Source organism: Marmota monax, unplaced genomic scaffold (genome assembly GCF_021218885.2).
Source record: "Marmota monax isolate L192 unplaced genomic scaffold, Marmota_monax_Labrador192_F-V1.1 WCK01_AAM20220418_F8-fsc00020, whole genome shotgun sequence".
Lineage (NCBI taxonomy): Eukaryota > Metazoa > Chordata > Mammalia > Rodentia > Sciuridae > Marmota > Marmota monax.
This window is the reverse complement of record NW_026692912.1, coordinates 6095351-6107187: the sequence shown is the minus strand read 5'-3', so window position 1 is coordinate 6107187 and position 11837 is coordinate 6095351.

Genomic DNA, 11837 nt, shown 5'->3' with positions numbered 1-11837 from the left:
TTTAAACTGCAGGAAAACACTTCATACAGCTCCTGGGGAATCCTCCCTAAGGCGCCAGGAGGCTTGTCCAGGAACCCCCAGCTGGAAATATCTCTCCCGGAAATCCCTCCTCCTGCACTTCCCCAACCAATGGGAACTCTCCGGGAATCCCCGGAAATCCCGGAGAACTCCAAAATAGTGCCAGAACTCAAAAGTTGAGGCAGAGGCGGATAGTAATGCCTCGCCTATCAATCAATACTGTTGGCAAAATGCCAGGGGCCATACAGACTCCGCGGTGGATCTCAGCATCTCCCCCTTTTTGTTTAATTAAACAACAAGCAATGTGGCTTAGGGACCGTGCCTGTTAGGCAGTCCAATTCAACATATGGTCCTTACCCTTCATCGGATGAACTGACCTCTAGGCGTCAGCCTCCTGTCTTAGGTTGGTACCACTGCAATTGGATCATACCCGTCACTGACTACCGGTCCAGCATACAGCCATACTTGTGGATAGGCCTTTGCACCAGTGGGGGGGGTGAGGTTCTTTGCCTCACCTCTGTTGGCCCCCAAATTTTAGACCATCACTAGTAGAAGGGAGGAGGATGCAAAATGCCATGACACTAAGCCAATTGAGGGCTCCTTTGAAAAATTGTACCACCGGTGACACCATCAGCAAAAATACTCCGGCACTACCACAATTCGCTGTACCAACAGATAGTTCACAATGCATGCAAGTGATACATAGTCCAGGCAAGGTCTGCAAGCAATTCAAAGCAGAGGAATCTGTCAATATGTCCATTTCCTCCCAAAGTAAATCGACTCCTTAATTGAGCATTACTTGTTGAGTTATTATTCATTGATGCATCAGTTTTTACAGTTTGTTGTGATAACTATCGAAGAAGCTGTAGTTTGGTTTTATCTTTGTCTTCACCGGCACTGGGATGAAGATAGGAATTCTGGCAATGATGCTAAGAAAAAAAAATTATGTAACATTCCAACAGGCACTAAGAAAACAATTTTTTGAACAATTTACATTATCCTGAACAGAATTATTAAATATAATGAGAAGGAAAGGTGAAAGTAAACAAACAGATCTGTTAACCTCCTTATTTGTTCACATATTAAAACAATTTTCAACAGCTGTTTACCCAATCTAAATTAAACCATTAAAATCACATGAATAAAAAAATTCGGATCCATTTATTCATGAGCGCTCCTCATATATGATATATGGACATACGCACATACAGACATACAACACAAAACAGAAGTGTGCACACATAACATACAACACATAAGACAATAGTAAAGGCCTTGTAGCTTTACCTAGGTGAAATCTCCATTGCAATGCTTAAAAACTCCACAGTCAAAAAATAAAACTGATCAGAAAAACATTAACCTAGGTCTGTATGAGCTCAAAAATAAAATAGAACTTTATGATGTGGGAAAAGGCAAATAATAAAATAAATATTGAAAAAAGCATCCTGGTTAATCATTGTCGCAGATGTAAGAATAGCCAAACTGGAGTTCTGGATATCAGCTGTTATGGATTTGAGTCAAATCATCTTCCTTTTGGCCTGTAGAAATTGTTTTAGTTAATCTCTCTGGAATCCAAATCGGCTGCTGTTCTCCCTGTGGAAAAACACAAACAGAACCCCGACTCCAGACAATCACTGGGTCAGGACCTTTCCATTGTCCTGTTAGAATATCCTTCCAAAGTACCTTAGGCTTATGTACATTTTTCGGACACATATGCCTTTCCGCAGCACTAAGCCCTGAGGAATCCAAATTTAAAAAGTTTAGAGTAAAAAGCGTTATTTTAAGTTTATCTTTGGGTGACATATACCCCTTTCCAATTCCCTCTTTTTGCTTTAGTAAGTACATTTTAATAGTTTGATGAGCTCTTTCAACTATGCCTTGTCCCTGTGGATTGTATGGAATTCCTGTTATATGAGTAATGCCAAATGATGAGCAAAATTGTTTAAAAGAGGTAGAAGTATAACCAGGACCATTATCTGTTTTTAACTGTTTTGGAACGCCCACAGTGGCAAAATTTTGTAAGCAATGAGCTATAACATCTTTAGTTTTTTCTCCGGAATGAAGGGAGCCCATCAAAAATCCGGAAGAAGTATCAACTGTAACATGCAAATATTTTAATTTTCCAAATTGTGGCAAGTGTGTGACGTCCATCTGCCAAATAGTATCAGTCCTCTAGGATTGACTCCAAGATTAACTTGTGGTAAAAAGGTCACACAATTTTGACATTGTTTTATTATTTGTCTAGCTTGTTCCTTAGTTATTTTAAAACGCTTTTGTAAAGTATTAGCATTGACATGGAACCTTTTATGAAAATGTGTAGCTTCTTCTAGTGTAGAGAAAATATGTATGTCATGTGTAGTTTTATCTGCTAAATCGTTGCCCAAACTAAGGGCTCCAGGCAATCCTGTATGTGCTCTGATATGTCCTATAAAGAATGGATCTTTTCTGTCCCAGATTAGACTTTGTATAGTGGAAAACAAAGAGAAAACAGTAGAGGAAGGGGAAATCCTACCAGCATCTTCAAGGGATACTATAGCATTAACTACATACTGACTATCAGAGAATAAATTAAATACAGAATCTTTAAACATCACAAAAGCTTGTAAAACTGCATTAAGCTCTACCTTTTGAGCTGATTGTTTGGGTACTAAAAATGTAAAAGTTTGATCAGGGGTAACTACTGCTGCTGTACCATTATTTGACCCATCAGTGAATACATTTGGAGCATTCATGATAGGGGTTTTTCTTGTCATTTTTGGAAAAACTACAGGATGCGAAGACCAAAAAGACAACAAAGGATTAGATAGTAAGTGATTATCAAATGAAACATTAGATTTACACATGATTATTGCCCAAGTATTTAACTCATTAGCTAACTTATCAATTTGATCCATAGTATATGGAGTAATAATTTTATTGGGAGAAATTCCAAACACTCCCTTTGCTGCTTTTATTCCTTTGAGTATTAATTGTCCTACAGCCTCAGGATACCTAGTAAGAATAGTGTTAGGAGAATAAGATAAATGTATCCACAATAATGGACCTTCTTGCCAAAATACTCCTGTAGGAATATTTTTTGTTGGTAGTACAATAAATAATAAAGGCAAACTTATATCAATTCTATCCAAATGCATATTTTCCATATATGTTTCAATAATTTTTAATGCCTTTCTTGCTTCAGGCATTAACATGCGGGGTGAATTTGGATCTGATGGACCTTTTAGGATATCAAATAAAGGTCCCAACTCTCCTGTTGGTATGCCTAGATAAGGCCTTATCCAATTTATGTCTCCTAATAACTTTTGAAAGTCGTTAAGTGATTTGAGTTGATCTACTCGTATTTGAATTTTTGGTGGATGGAGCATGGTTGAGGATAATAGAACTCCTAAATAATTAATTGGAAAATTTAATTGTACTTTATCTATTGCTATCTCTAGATTATAATTTTTTAATAAATTTGTAAGTGTGGCATAACATTCTAGCAATGTGTTTTTATCTTTGTGTGCTAACAATACATCATCCATATAGTGAAATATTTGTAGTTTAGGATTTTGATTTCTAAGTGGCTGGATTGCTTTGTTAACATAAATTTGACACATAGTTGGGCTGTTAGCCATCCCTTGAGGGAGTACTTTCCATTCATATCTCTGATCAGGACCTTCATGATTCAGTGCAGGGATAGTAAATACAAAATGTGGACTATCCTCAGGATGAATTGGAATTGAAAAAAAAACAATCTTTAATATCTATAGCTAAAACGTACCAGGTTTTTGGCAAAGCAGACAATTGAGGAATCCCCGATTGAGCAGGTCCCATAATAACCATCTCGTTATTAATGGCTCTTAAATCTTGCAATAATCTCCATTTACCAGATTTCTTTTTAATGACAAAAATGGGAGTATTGTAAGGAGATACGGAAGGTTGTATATGTCCCTCTGCTAATTGTTGTTTGACCAGGTCATGGGCTGCTTGTATCTTTTCTTTAGTCAGGGGCCACTGAGGAACCCATACTGGTCTATCTGATTTCCAAGTAATTTTTGTTGCCTCAGTGACCCCTTCTGAAAACCCAGTCCATGTCTATTTCTTCCCTGATCTATTTGAATCGGTGCTGCTATGCCTTGTTCTCCTAATCTTTTTTCTTTCCTGAAACCTTGTCTAGCCCTAATAGTGGGCACATTTGGATTGATGTTATTTGTTAATGTCAAACCTAATTGATCTAGGACATCTCGTCCCCATAAATTTATAGGAAGATGATCCAATACATATGGCTGTATAGTTCCTTCACATCCTTCAGGATCCTTCCAATCTAATACCATTGCACTTCTATGGGGATTAGTCGCCACTCCTAGGCCTCGAAGCGTTTGAGTGGCTTGTTGTAACGGCCAATGTTTTGGCCATTCTTGACGAGATATGATGCTAAGGTCTGCACCTGTATCCAGTAGCCCATTAAATTCATGTCCTTGAATATTTAGTTTTAGCATGGGGCGAGAATCTAAATTTAAAGACAGCATAGCCCAATCTACACCTATGGAGCCTAATCCCCTGGAACCTCTTTCTATAGTACTACTGGAAAATTTATCATGTAGGCTGGGTATTATTAATAACTGTGCTATTCTATCTCCTGGTGAAATTACTGATATACCCTTTGGAGAACTAGCTATAATTTTTATTTCACCTTCATAATCGGGATTAATTACCCCGGGACTTATCATAAGTCCTTTTAGCGTAGAAGAACTGCGTCCTAACAATAAGACTACTGTTCCTTGGGGAAGAGGTCCTTTTACTCCTGTGGGAATGATTTGAACTCCCATCTCTGGAGTTAGTACTGCTCTGGCGGAGGCGCAGATGTCCAACCCTGCGCTCCCTCTGGTTCGTCTGATGAGAGATCTGATGGATAATGTGTCCTGGGCACTACCCTGATGGTGTTGCTGGGTTCCTCCATGGTGTTTCTGGGTTCCTCCAGTGCCCCGTACATTTGTGGTCATGGGCCCCGGAGCATTGGGCCCCCCTGTCCATTTTTTGGCAATGGAGCCCGATGCCTTTCTCCACGATATCGTGGGTAAACACTTGGTCCTTGTCTGTTTTTGATAACGGAATACCCTCTATGGTGGTTTGAGAACGGCATTCATTAGCCCAATGTTTCCCTCTACGGCATCGTGGGCAAATACCCGGTATTCTATTCGTTTGATATCTAGCTTTGTTAAACCCTCCTCCTATGGGGCAACTCCTTTTAAAATGTCCTGTTTGATCACAATTATAGCATGTTTTTGGCCTGGCATCTAAAGCCTGTTGTACTGCTGCTAAGACTTGCCCTTGTTCATTAATGTCTCTACATAATTTAATATATGTGTTTAAATCTTCATGTCTCCATGGTCTAATGACCTCTCTGCAACAACGATTTGCTTGGTCATAAGCCAGTTGTTTTATAAATGGCATTGCCTGTTCTGTATCCCCAAAAATTCTGGAAGCTGCTTGAATAAGCCTATCTACAAATTCAGCGTAAGGTTCATTAGTTCCTTGTATTACCTTAGATAATTGACCTTGTAAACCTCCATGCCCCTGTAAAGTTTTCCATGCCCTAACCGCATCTACAGCAATTTGTGCGTATACGCCAGGATCATATTCAATTTGTTGCCGTTGACCCTCATAAGGTCCTTTTCCTAACAACATATCTAGATTTCTTTGAGGGTAACCGGCTGCTGCATTTCGTCTGGCTGTCTCCCTGCAAAATTCCTCATTGGCAACCTTCCATAACAAATATTGTCCTCCATTTAGCACAGATTTACACATACTAGCCCAATCTGCTGGCGTCATGTCCAAGTTGGTAATGGATTCGACCATGCTTACAGTGAACGGTGCTTGAGGACCATAGGTTGTTACAGCCTCCTTTAACTGCTTCACTGTTTTGAAATCTAAAGCACGGTGAATTCGCTGCCCTCCTGCCTGCTCAAGTACAGGGCATGCTAATCTTTGAGGTCCTGTCTCAGGATCCCATCTATCAACTACAGGGTTTGAGGGCCACTCAGCTATCTCCATAGGGGGAGCTATTGGTTGAATTACGCCCTCTGGTGATAGAACGGTGTTAGTAGCAGCCTCCTGTTGTAGCTTTTTCCCTAATAGCTGTTTCTCCTCTAAGCTTTCTTCCTTTAAATTTTCTTCCTCTGTCTGACTAGCTTGAGAGACCTTCTCTTTTGCTTGATCTAAAATGTCTTTCTCCATGGTCTGAACCTCTAACAATTTACTTAACACTCTTTCAGTTTGTTTTTTACTAATTTATGATCTGTTATAAAGATAACGCAACCCAATAAGATAACACAAAACAAAACCGAAACAGAATGAAACAAAAACGGAACAAAAAATCGTTGTATCAATTTTCCTATTTTCTTGACATGTGCATTTGTGGTCTATTTCTATCTCTTCCTCAGTGGCGAACAACTTCAAACCTTGAGCCAACCATTTTTCCCAATCTGCCTGAGAAAATTCTAGGGATAGGCAGCTTGAAACAAACACAAAACAAATCAAAACAAGAACACATTGTTTTTTAAAATGGTCACCCATTCTCTCGCCTTCCCTTAGGGGCAAGCAATTTCACTTACCCCGAAGCTTCAGACGTTCCCCGTACGGGCCACCAAATGCCGCAGTCTGGCTGGGCACAAATCACAAGCCACTGAAGCAGGAACAAACTTTATTTTTAAACTGCAGGAAAACACTTCACACAGCTCCCGGGGAATCCTCCCGAACGCGCCACGAGGCTTGTCCAGGAACCCCCAGCCGGAAATATCTCTCCCGGAAATCCCTCCTCCTGCACTTCCCCAACCAATGGGAACTCTCGGGGAGTCCCCGGAAATCCCCACGAGAACTCCAAAATAGTACCAGAACTCAAAAGTTGAGGCAGAGGTGGATAGTAATGCCTCGCCTGTCAATCAATACTGTTGGCAAAATGCCAGGGGCCATACAGACTCGGCCGTGGATCTCAGCAGCTTTGCACTTAAACTTCCCTTTGGTCCCATTTACAAATTTGTTCATCTTAGTGCAAATAGACTGCCAGTCCACAAGTCTGCTAGTGTGAGGTAGGTGGTGATGGTACTGGAACTTCACCAATTTTATGGCCAACTTCACCAATTTCTTGGTCAAGCTTATATGAATATAACTTCTCTTTTGCCTTCTCACTATATGTCTACTGTTCAAAAATAATTAATACTTCTTATCTCTCCTGAAATCAATTCACTTTAAAAATGGGGGGGGAAATTTTGCCTGTACTAGCTCCAGTTTTTCTCTCATCTGCTGCCCTTCACTATTCAGTTCTTTCAGTCACTTCTGTAAAGAAACTCATTTTTCAATTCTCACACTCTTCCAGCATTCTAATTTGGGGTAAACAGAAAAATCACACAGCTCACACAACCCACTCCTAGTGGGTTTATATCCTGGACCTGCTAAGTCATTAGGGATAAAGAAGCCAGGTGTTTACTTACTGACCACTAGAGAGAGAAGAAAATTACTGATGAGAGATTTTGGGAGAGGACTCACCTTTCTTGAGTCTCACCAACGGTCCCATCAGAGACCATGCTCGTTCCAACATTGTCCACTAGAGGGTGCTACTCACTCCTGCACTGTCTGTTGCAGATATCTGGATTCCAGAATTCATAGTGGTATATATTTTCCCTAACCTTCCTCAGAATTCATGAAAGACACACTTTAAAACCAAGCATCTTTGGGCTGGGGTTGTGGCTCATCAGTAGAGTGCTTGCCTAGCACGTTCGAGACCCTGGGTTCAATCCTCAGCACCACATGAAAATTTAAAAAATAAAACTATTGTATCCAACTAAAAAATAAATATTAAAAGGCATCTTTAATAAGAGAAAATAAATCTATAGGATTGGATGTGTAAACAAAAGAGGAATGCTAAAAAACAGTTCCAATAACCACTCCTCTGCACTGTTCCTATCAGGATCAAGTCAAACCCTTGCAGTTGACTCCTTATTTTTTTTTTAATATTCTTTTAGTTGTCAATGGACCTTTATTTTATCTATTCATTTATAAATGGTGCTGAGAATCGAACACAGTGCCTCACATGTGCTATGCAAGCACTTTACCACTGAGCTACAGCCCTAGCCTCGCAGTTGACTCTTTTTAAGGGAGAAAAAAAGGATTTTCAAAGAATGATCTCTAATGTGCAGGCTGATACCTATTTACATTTTGTCCAAATGAGTATGAAATTAGGCAAACAGTCATTTTTGAAATATGGTAAGATTTTACATGGGAAGCATAGGGAGATGAGCATTTACTAATTAGCATGATACCAAAGCAGCAGCTGGCTTCTGCCTGAGTGTGAATCACTGTATCCCACTGAAACAAAATGAAAGTCAACATTTAAAAAGAGATGTGAACCCTTAAGAAAAATTTTGATACAGAGAAGGAGTTGTAAGTTGAGAAATGGTAAAATTTTTCAAAATTGATTACACGAAACTTAAGAGTATGTATTAAAATCCACAATATTAAAGAACAAATAACTAATTGGAGGCAGATACAGAAAAATATGATAAAGGATTAGTACTTTATATAAAAATCATACAAATTATTTAAAAAGTTTAAAGACACTATTTAAAATTTAAAAACAACAATCTGAATCGACTGCTGCCTACATCGCTGCCGCCATTGCTGCTGCCTCTGATTCCCCCGCTGCCAGACTGGAATGGCCTGAAGGTCTTCTTTCTGGGTGCTGCTGCCGAAGAAGAAACCAAAACTGCTATCCCAGATGCACCTGCAACGGACACTGCTGCTGACTCCCAGAGATCGCCTGGTGACGCTGCCCCCACAGCTGCAGTTTCAGCTGCTGCTGACATGCAGCCTGCTGCCAACAACCACCTCCACTACCTCTGCTACAGGGGCTTGGAGGCTTGGTTCAGGAGAGACTCCGGTTTGGTTGCACATGGCTGCACTCTTTTAGGACACCAGCCAGGGCCTGAGGCCTGGGTGCCAGCATAGAAGCCTCTGTCTGGGAACTCCAGCTAGGACTTGCAGGTCCAGTGTGGGGAGTGTCTACAGGTTTGGAGGAGCCTGGGGTCTTTCTGCTGCAAGTGCTGGTGGCCCTTATCTTGCTGCTGCATCTCGGAGTTGCTCTTTTGCATGAGTGTGTCTCTCTGCAAGTAGGAGCAGCATTGAGATCTTGAGACTGCAGCATGGCCCAGCCTGGGGTATCTGGAGCCCAGATCCGTGGGATAGAGACTGGGTTTATGAGGGCTGATCTGGGTTTGGTACAGAGCAATGTCAGTGACAGTGCTGAGAAACTGTTGAACACTAACAGAGACAGTTTGACTTTCCAGCAAGATTTATTTTATTTTTCGATTCACTGATCTCTCTAGCATATTTGGAACAGGGTGTTTTTTGTGCATCTGTGTGGAGGACAATAATATATGAATGGTATTTTGCATTTTTGTTGTATTCTTATGTCTTTAATTTTGTTTCTCTTTGTTCATACTCTTCCTCTCTCGTCTGTTTTCTTTCCAATTTTTCTCCAACCAACAGCCAGTCTCATCAGCTCCTCTTCCACTCTTCCTGTGAATTTTTACTTCTGGCTTCTCTCTTCCTCCCTCATGAATATTGTATACTGCACTGCCTCTGTTCTCTCATCCACCATTTGAGATTGTAAATCTTTTTGACAGGTATTCTGTTTGTACTGTAGATAGTTATTGAACTTGTCATTTTGGTTTAGTTCGAGAAAGCCGTGGGTAACTTGGTGGGAGCTATTGGGTTTAGGGCTGTATATTGTGTACACTGAGTACTGTTGATTTTGGTCTCACCAGTGAAGGCGAGGTGCTGGAAACCTTTGGGGACACTGTGGGTCTACAGGTTAGAATTTGTACTGCCTTGGATCCATATTTCTGTGTGGGAAAACACACAAACAGTGTGAAAGAACCGGGGAGTGAAGCGCCCCAAACAAACCAAGATGCTTCAACAATGGAAGCCTCTGAAAACACAGTAGAGAAGGTGTCATAGAAGGAGTTCAGATTGTAAGTGGTTAGATGGATACATAAAATAAAGGATGGTGTAGAGAATGAGGTCAGGGAGGGAATACGGGAAGAGAAAGACCACTTCAATAAAGAGAGATCATGAAAAAAAACACAAGCAGAAATCCTTGAAATGAAGGAATCAGTGGACCAAATTATAAATTTGGACCACTTAGAGGACAGAGCCTCAGACAATGAAGACAGGATTTGTAATTTTGAAAGTGGAATTGAACATGCAGAGAGGATGGTGGAAAACCATGGGAAGAACATCCAGGAATTGTTGGATGGCATGAAAGGATCAAATTTTGGAGTTGTTGGAGTGGATGGAGGAGCAGAGATACAGGCCAAGGGAGTGCACCATCTTTTCAATAATATGGTAGCAGAGAATTTCCCAAACCTAGAGAATGGAATGGAAAATCAATTACAAGAGGCTAACAGGACCCCCAAATGTACAAAGTTGCAGTAGACCCCCACCAAGAAACATTATAATGAGAATGACTGACACACAGAATAGAGATAAAATCTTGAAGGCTGTGAGAGAAAAAAATCAAATTATGTATAAAGGGAAGCCAATTCGGATCTCGATTGATTTCTCAACCCAGACCCTCAAAACTAGGAGGTCCTGGGGTAGTATATTTTGGTCCCTGAAAGAAAATGAATGCCAACCGAGATTAAGTTTCAGATTTAAGGATGAAACATTCCATGATAAACAAAAATTAAAGGAATTCACAACTGGAGAGCCTACACCACAGAACATTCTCAACAAAATATTCCATGAAGATGAAGTGAAAAAAAGACGTGAAGGCCAGCAAAGGGAGGATCTATACTGGGGGAACATTCAACCCAGTGAGGGACTGGGAGGGATCAGGAACCAGGGAGGGGATCAAGATGGCGGGGAGTGCAGATCAAATCTCAGTGTAATCTTGAATGTTGGTGGCCTGGGCTTGTTGCTGGAGGACATAGACTGGCAGATCGGATTAAAGAGCGGGACCTAACGAAAGGCTGTCTTCAAGTCACTCACCTAATGAGCAGAAAGGTCCACAGGCTGAAGGTGAAAGGATGGGAAAAAACTTATCATTCATGGGGATTGCATAATCAAGCACGGGTTTCCATTCTCATTTCAGAAAAAGTAGACTTCAAACCAAAGTTAATCAGAAGAGACAAAGAAGGACATTTTATCCTTCTCAAGGGAAGTATATATAAGCAGGACATAATAATTATAAATATTTATGCCCCCAGCAATGGAGCATCATGTATATCAAACAAACCCATCTCAATTTCAAGAGTCAAATAGACCACGATACAATAATACTGTATCGTGATTTTGGCACACCTCCCTCACTACTGGACAGCTCTTCCAAACAAAGACTAAATAAGGAAACTATAGAACTGGACAATACAATCAATAATTCAGACTAAACATATATAGAGAGAATATTTCATCCATCATTGAGCAAATATACTTTCTTCTCAGCAGCACACAGCTCCTTCTCTAAACAGTCCATATCTTATGCCACAAAGCAGCTCTTAATAAGTACAGAAAAACAGAGATAATACCCTTCATTCTATCAGACCACAATGGAATGAAATTAGAAATCAATGATAAAATAAAAAATAGAAGCTACTGTAACAAATGGAGAACAAATAATACACAATTGAATGATGAATGGATAGTAGATGAAATAAAAAAAAAATTAGAGGTAAATGAGAACACTGACACAGCATATCAAAATCTCTGGGACACTGTGAAGGCAGTACTAAGATAAAGGTTGGTTGAAATGGGTGCATTCATTAAAAGAAGAAAAAGGGGCT